At 35.7% G+C, this 8,360-nt stretch overlaps 1 long non-coding RNA gene across 2 annotated transcripts; it reads left to right on the top strand.

Annotated features, from left to right (window-relative positions):
* The first annotated feature begins 3,822 nt into the window (after window positions 1-3,822).
* Window positions 3,823-8,086, top strand: LOC137030618 (uncharacterized). Of its 2 annotated transcripts, XR_010896440.1 has the most exons (5): window positions 3,823-4,358; window positions 4,460-4,523; window positions 4,797-4,885; window positions 5,201-5,275; window positions 7,544-8,086. It is a non-coding gene; the product is annotated as an uncharacterized lncRNA (long non-coding RNA). The 2 variants fall into 2 exon arrangements; XR_010896439.1 differs by lacking the exon at window positions 7,544-8,086 and having other exon boundaries at window positions 4,797-5,435.
* The last annotated feature ends 274 nt before the right edge of the window (window positions 8,087-8,360 follow it).

The following is an 8,360-nucleotide window of genomic DNA, read 5'->3' as shown; positions in this document are numbered from 1 at the left end:
AACGGTCCGCATGCTAACTATTAGGACGCTGTCACTTTAAGACCTGCATGCGTCCCATTTTCTCAACTCACTTCAGACATAACCAACTGTGTTTATGTAAACCTTTTGTGTATTTGACAGTATTGTGGCGCAATCAGACGCGAAAGATGAAGTCCAGTAGTCAGGTGCTGTTTGACAGGCTTAAGTGTGTGTGCACGCTTCGGGTGTATGGGGTCAGAAAAAGCGCAGCGCACGAATTACATGTTTAACTGGCAGGGCTTTAAAGCACATGCAAATAAAGAACTTTTGTGATTGCGAATAAGTGCAGTGTCCCGTGAGTAACTCTACCGCTGTGTTAACGTGTGATGTGAATGTGTCGAGGTCGAGTTGTACGGATGGAGGCACCAGAACTGCAACTGATAGAATGTGCTTCAAAGGCAGATAGTGGAGACAAGTCACACGACATTGGTGTTCGTCAAAAAAACTGTAGGAATGTTAATTCTGGATTTTTACACGGGTGATGATGATGAGAGAAAAACACTGACATTCTGAATTCAAACGGCAATAAAATCAATCGACTCGTCCCTGCAAATGTTGAAAACACCTTACGTTTTCATGAGAAACAATTACCATCCATCCGAATAGGGCTTAACTCGTTATAAGAATAATAACTTGATGCAGCTGCTATCTCACCTTCTTCAACGTGTAAAGCATGATCGGCGACGGTGTCGGTGGGTGAAGATAATTGTAAGCTGCCGCTGCACGCGGAGTCTTCCACTGGTACGGATGTTTTATGTGAACCGAAGAAATTAGTTTTGGTATTTTTGCTATAAGATTAGCATCCCTTTTCTCGCTTTCAAGCTTATTTGTCCGTTTTTGCGCACCACTATCACTTTTTTTAATCATTTTTTGAACACCAGCGAGGCTGAAAAAGCAAAAAAGGCCAATTTTCTAGTCTACATGCCATAGCGTAACGCAAAGAGGCGTTTCCCGATGTCATGGCACGAATTGTAAAGTGATTTTGATTGGACGATGATTTATCAGTCAGGCACATTTTCCAATAATTTTTTCTTGTTATTTTATTAGACACAAATCAACCACCTATGACTTGTCAATCTCATTTCCTCCAGCCAATCACGGGCCCCCTCTACCCGCGGGCCCTGGGGCTTCAGCCCCACCTAGCCCTTATGTTAATCCGGCCCTGTTAATGAGTGAGCTACTTAAATCGTTCATTCAGCCAATTCATTCAAAAATCAGATTAATTAAGGAAGAAAACAAACACCGATTTGAATACTTTTGTCACTGATAAGACGCTATTGAAAAATGAAGTAACAAAATAGATGGCTGTTTTAGTAATTGGTTAAAGTTACACTGATAGTTATGGCTAAATTGCAATGGATTAGCTAGCTAAAATATATGTGGAGTGTACTTAACTATTACAATGTTTTCATACCTCCTTCTCAGTACATGCTTTATTCTTTTTAACGTCCCTCTTTGAACAGAAGTTTAATATAGTCGGCTGGGCAGCGGTTCTCTTCTTTTTTGGTGCTACCCGCTCTCATTCATTCAAACAGTAGAGCGCCACTGGCGTTGTTTTGGTGAAAATGCGATGCGCATTGGTTGGGCGTTACCAATCGGTTCAATGGAGGGGGTATTTTTTTTACTAATTTATTATGACAAACACATATTCGATTATAAACAAAATTATTGTTACAAAATAAATGAATTATACATATTTTAGTATAGATCTACTGTGATTTTCATGTTGAAATATTTGTAACTGATGGATTTGAATATGGGGGGGGGGGGGGGGGGGTTAATATAATATAATATAATAGCTTTAGAATACTTAAGTTTTCTTTTTCTTTTTTTCTTTTTGACTAAAGAAAACATATGTTTTATATACCAGAAATGATCAACGTGGTGTACAAATAAAAGTAGGCTATAGGCTATTGCACAACAAATGATAATAAAAAAACAGAATGTATGTGTTTTGGCCCTAGCATAGTCTTTGTTTTGACATGGTTGTATTTTGGTACTGTCATGACGTTTTTTAAACGTCGTATTCCAACGTGCAGATTACGTTATTTTAACACCTGAATAAAACGTCTCCCAAAAGTTGCAATTTGGTATAGTTTCGTTTTCGTAGTAGACAAACGTGATATTAACGTTTTTTTGACTACTTAAAGAAAACATACCAGCTTGGTATTTTCACAACGTTTTTAAAACGTTTTATTTTGGTTACATTATTTTTTTATTTTAAAAAACGTTTTTAAAACGTTTTTAAAACGTTGTACTACAACATTACCTAATTGCAACCAAAATACAACGTTGTGAAAAGTTGTAAAAACGTTTTGTGTTTGCTGGGTAGGCGCCAGCACCTGATTTGGTGGCGCTGCAGGAAAATGTATCACTAAGTTAGTATTAGAGATTGTTGGCCAATTTTTGACAATTCACAACCATCGGCATATCGGCTATAGCATGAAAAAGGCGGATATAATAAACTGATGGTTTATTAATTAACTGCATTAAGACACTGAGCTGTATAATGCTGCTTTAATATCAAATATCATTTTTATATTATCAAGTGTGCTTAACAAATGAATAAATATTCGTACCGCCTCTGTGCTGTAAATTTTACCATACTTATTAATCACTTGATTTTAAGTTTGATGGCCAAGAGGGTTGCGTCGGGGAAGTCTCGTGCGGCCTAACAAAATGACGCAATCACAGGCAGGATATTTTTAGTCTCAAAATGTAAAAAAACTTAGATAATCACTAATTACAATGGCTAGCCCTGCCAATATATAGTGTCGGCCACCGTTTTTATCAAATAAATATGGTATGCGAAGCAAAGGTATGAAAGTTTATCGTCTGTATTGATGAAGGCTGTTATACTCGATTTTCTTAAAACATTCTCAACATGTGATAATAATCATACTCACCCTCAATTTTTTTCCTCTCCTCATCAGTGATTTCAATGACAAACTGTATAAGCTCCTTTATTAATTGTGTGGTATTCATTTTTCCCCAACTCGATTCTGAACTTTTGAAGGCGCTTCCCAAATCCGTCGTACAACAGCCAGTCTGACGTCTGACTTATTCCGGCTTTAAGCAGGGGAACATCGAATTAGACAAAATCAACACAACATAGCACAATACGTAAAGAAATATGAATAAATACCATTATCTCGCATTTACCTGAAAAATATGTCCAAAAAACACGACGAAATCGTGTTCTGAATTTCTGTCAGGACAGGACCGCGCGCGCAGACTGAAAAACGAACGACTCAAGCAGAGCGGGAAATTCTTAAAGCGACAACAACATTGAAAAAAAAGTATACTACATTACAACAAACATGAACAATTATTATAAATATATTTAATTTAATTTAGTCATTAATGTCCCTTACAGAAAAAACACATGAACTTCACATGTGATCACATGTTTTCCACATGTGATCACATGTGAACTTATATGATCACATGTGAGCAACATGTCACCACATGTGAACAACATTTCACCACATGTGAACAACATTTCACCACATGTGAACAAAGTTTGAACATAATGGAGCAAGTGCACATATGGAAAACATGTTACTAGCCTATAGGTTATAATGTGGAGCACATGTGGAATATATTTTCACATGTTGTAATTTTTTGGGCGGCACAAAGTCAGCGGCTTGAAACGGTCGGACCACCGTCGGCACACCATCGGCAAGCTGACCAATCTGAAAATGCCGTCAATCTGACAGCGTTTTTTGGGTGGCACATCACCAGCGGTTTGCCGCTGCTGGGTCACCATTGGTACACCAGTGGCAAGCCGATAATCGGTCCAGTTTCTACTAAGCGCTTACAGGACATCTTTTTTGATAAGTGTGTATTTATTTTATATTATTTTTACAGTTAAAAAATCTGAAAGTCTGAATAAAAAATATTAAGACTGACTTAATATCTATATCAAAAACTTGGTATAAAAAAACTGCCTATGGGCACGCTTTCAAATAAAATAACGTGGTTGAATGTTTGTAAAAAAAAAAAATAAATAAGTTATAAAAGTTACACACTTATTAAGTTATAAAAGTGCCACAATTGTCCCACTATGCTGGGGTGGCATTTTGCTCCTATAGGGTCATAAAACTACAAAATGAGTTTTAAATTCATGATTTAATATTAATGAGATTTTTTTATGTAATGTTTTAATTCTAGATGTTTATTTATGTAAGTGCTGCATGACTGTGACGTGTTTTAATGCGTGTGCGCGCCGAACCGCTTTCAAACACTGGAGCGGCGCAGAGTTGCCATGGAAACGGAGAAACAACAACTGACAAGCAGCAAAAACAGCAGCCTCTCGCTGTTGTTTTCACTTCTTTCAGGTGAGTTTAGTCGCTAAAATCACACGAATAACACACACAACTGTTCTTGACACTTCTCTAACATGTAATTGACACACTTATGTTGAATATTTACTTTACAGAAACAGTTTAGTGTCTTCGAAAAACTCCGTTATCATCTCCGTTAGCATCCCGTTTTCAGAAGAGGTAGGCTAACTCTAACGATCGATTTGTTTATAATAGTTTAGGCTTTTAATCACATCTTTATGTGTAGATGATGTGTAGAGGTTTATGTGTAGAGGTTTTGATAGTTTTGTAAAGGTTTTGCTGTCTATGGGTGATTAGAAGCTGGCTAATTTATAAACGTAAATGTAGCCTACTGTTAATCGGTGACGTAACTTGCAGGGAGCACAAGTTTTCAAAAGCGTTTTGATCTCTCATGGTAAACAAATATTGATAAACATTGTTCTGTGATTTCAGCAGCGACAAAATAACCCCTCTACAACAGAGGGAAAGCTCAGAAGATTTCAGCATTTCTGAAGGAACCTGCTGACAGGAAGGAAACACAGGTGAAACTCACCAATTAACTCCATATCCATTTTTTCCACAATATTTTTTACCTATACCATGCATCTGTTATTTTCTTCTTTTATTTTCTCAAATTTACAGTTTTTATTTATTTAATTTGTTTTAAGAAGGCTTTGACATCCAAATGTAAGTGACACTGTATGAGCAATATTTAATGAATAAGTAAACAAAAAAACATAAATTCAGTTTATGTGTATTCTTCTTTTCCTGCTGTAACGTTAGCTTCTTTTCTTTTAATGAACCTGGCATTGAATAATAATATTGTTGGCTCTGTGACAAATTGTTTATGTTCCTAGATCCTTCCCTGTTGATGCCCTGCACCATAGCAGAGTTGGAGCGGATAAAAAAGTTCCTGTCGGACCAAATGACTAGTAAGTAAAGCCTCTTAAACATACACTAATGTTCAAAAGTGTGGGGTCGATAAGATTTTTAATGTTTTTAAAGTATCTTCTGTTCACAAAGGCTGCGTTCATTGGATCAACATACAGTAAAAACAATTCTGACTTTATAACTCGCAATTCTGACTTTATACCTCGCAATTCTGACTTTATATCTCGCAATTCTGACTTTATAACTCACAATTCTGACTTTATTTCTCACAATTCTGACTTTATATCTCGCAATTCTGACTTTATTTCTCACAATTCTGACTTTATAACTCACAATTCTGACTTTATACCTCGCAATTCTGACTTTATATCTCGCAATTCTGACTTTATATCTCGCAATTCTGACTTTATAACTCACAATTCTGACTTTATAACTCGCAATTCTGACTTTATATATCACAATTCTGACTGTATATCTTACAATTCTGACTATCTCACAATTCTGACTTTATATCTCGCAATTCTGACTTTATATCTTGCAATTCTGACTTTATATCTCGCAATTCTGACTTTATAACTCACAATTCTGACTTTATTTCTCACAATTCTGACTTTATATCTCGCAATTCTGACTTTATTTCTCACAATTCTGACTTTATTTCTCACAATTCTGACTTTATATCAAGCAATTCTGACTATAACTCGCAACTCAACAGACCAAAAAAAAAAAAACATAAAATCCTTAAAAATTTGAGCACTTACAATGAATTATTGTTGAATTAATGTTTTATTGTAATTTGCTTGCTGAGCCAGATGACTGTTGTTTTTGTTAAAAAATTATTATTATTGTGTTAATGTTGTTTACTGAACAATATATTATTATTATTACATTAACTTATGTGTATTAATGAAAGCTTGTATTTTCATGATTTTCATCATAACAAAATTCAATGTAGTTGTAAATAGAATAAAATAAAACTGTATACCAGCACCAGCATCCCATTCCAGCAAGACCAACATATGTTGTGTTTTGGTGCTGGTATGCTGATGACCAGCATACCAGCACCAGCATCCGGAAACGGAAAAGATTAGTTCATTTCTCGAGTCCTCGGGTCCGAGTCATTCGTTCAAGTCCCCATAGGCTGAATACAGAAACAGAAATGATTAGTTCATCTCTCGAGTCTTCGGGTCCGAGTCTCGTTCTTTTGTCACGTGACCGCTTCCCGGTCCAGTGTCTCGCAAAATATACAACATTACATTCGGATTATAGACTGTATATTTTACTATATTTAAGAATTTTCATAAAATTATCAAAATAAGTCTGCAATAAACATCTGAACAAAAAGAAAGTTCCATCTTGTTTGTGTAAGAATATTTTTATTGTTAAATGTGGTGTTGTTATTATTTAAATTATTTAAAATAAATATTATTATAAACGAGGACTCGAGAGATGAACTAATATTTCTGTTTCTGTATTCAGCCTATGGGGATTTGAACGAACGACTCGGACCCGAGGACTCGAGAGATGAACTAATCTTTTCTGTTTCCGCCAGTACAGACTGCATATCCGTGCCCTAATATGGAGCTGTGACTTGATGAACGAACGACTCGGACCCACGGACTCGAGAAATGAACTAATCTTTTCTGTTTCCCGTAGTATGCTTATGAGATGTTGCGCATGCGCGGTCAACACAAAATGAACGAATCGCTCTCTGAGATGACTCGTTGTCCCGAGTCATATTTAAGACTCGTTCAAAATGAACGAATCGTTCACTATTTTACGGTCTATGCTCGCAATGCGGAGCCAGGCGAAAATATAAACGCGCCATTTTATTTCTCCATTTAATAAACAGATAGGTATTTGTTGTAAAAGAAATACAGTTACAATTTCAAGGATTTTCAAGCACTTTATCCAAAATTCAAGCACTTTTCAAACCTTGAAAACACATCATCAAAATTCAAGCACTTTCAAGGATTTCAAGCACCCTTACGAACCCTGCATATACGTAGACATAAATAGAATACTCTGAGTCAGATACAAATCTTTATATGCTATGTTTTTACCTCACTAGAAATCCTTAGAGTCATTAGAACTCCCATTTTGGATGGCTTCTAGAGGGCATGCTGTAGGTGCGCACAGGATATGATTGGCTACTACCAATATAACATATCATATATGATCCTGAAATCCATAAAGAAAAGAAATAAAACGTTACTTTATCAGGATAGTTTACTTTATTTATTAAGTTTACTTTATCAGGATAGATGTTTGCACTGCCCTAATCTGATTGTTTTACTATCCCAAAACAGGAAACCTGCTGAAGGAGACACAGAGGACTGAAACGACATTCCACACATTCAGAAACTCACAATTCATATTTTTATATTTGGTTTTGCTTTTTTTGTTTTAAAAATTCATATTCACATTTGTATTTCTAATGAAATTAAATAAAATAATTGTTTATAAATAAAGAATTGTAAATAAATTTGAATTGTTTGTTTTAATGTTGGGAAACATGGCTATAGGCCCTACATAAGAACATGCTATCATTTTCTGTTGTTGTTTTGTTAGAAATGATTGTTGATGGGTTTCAAATGTTATTCCAAGGATCGCACATGGGAATGTACATGTTTCACATGTGATCTCATTTCACATGGGAATATACATTTCACATGTGATTACATGGGTTTCACATGGGAATTTAAGGGTTTAACACGTGATCACATGGTTTTCACATGGGAATATGCGTTTCACATGTGATTACATGGGTTTCACATGGGAATATAAGGGTTTAACATGTGATCACATGGGAATATACATTTCACATGTGATTACTTGGGGTTCACATGAGACTTTATGGGTTTCACATTCCATCACATGGGTTTCACATTGGAATATACATTTCACGTGTGATTACATGGTTTTCACATGGGAATGTATGCGTTTCACATGGCTATTTTATACATGTTTCACATGTGATTTCATGGGTTTCACATGGGAATATACACATGTTTACATGGGTTTCACATGTGTTTCACATGGGAAAACATGTGTTTCACATGTGTAAATGTTCCAAAAGCACACATTTCCCATGTGAAAAACATGTGATCACATGTGAACACATGT

This window comes from Chanodichthys erythropterus, chromosome 11 (genome assembly GCF_024489055.1).
Source record: "Chanodichthys erythropterus isolate Z2021 chromosome 11, ASM2448905v1, whole genome shotgun sequence".
NCBI classification, from domain to species: domain Eukaryota; kingdom Metazoa; phylum Chordata; class Actinopteri; order Cypriniformes; family Xenocyprididae; genus Chanodichthys; species Chanodichthys erythropterus.
Note: the sequence above shows the minus strand (reverse complement) of the source record. Positions and strands in the feature narration are given on the sequence as shown.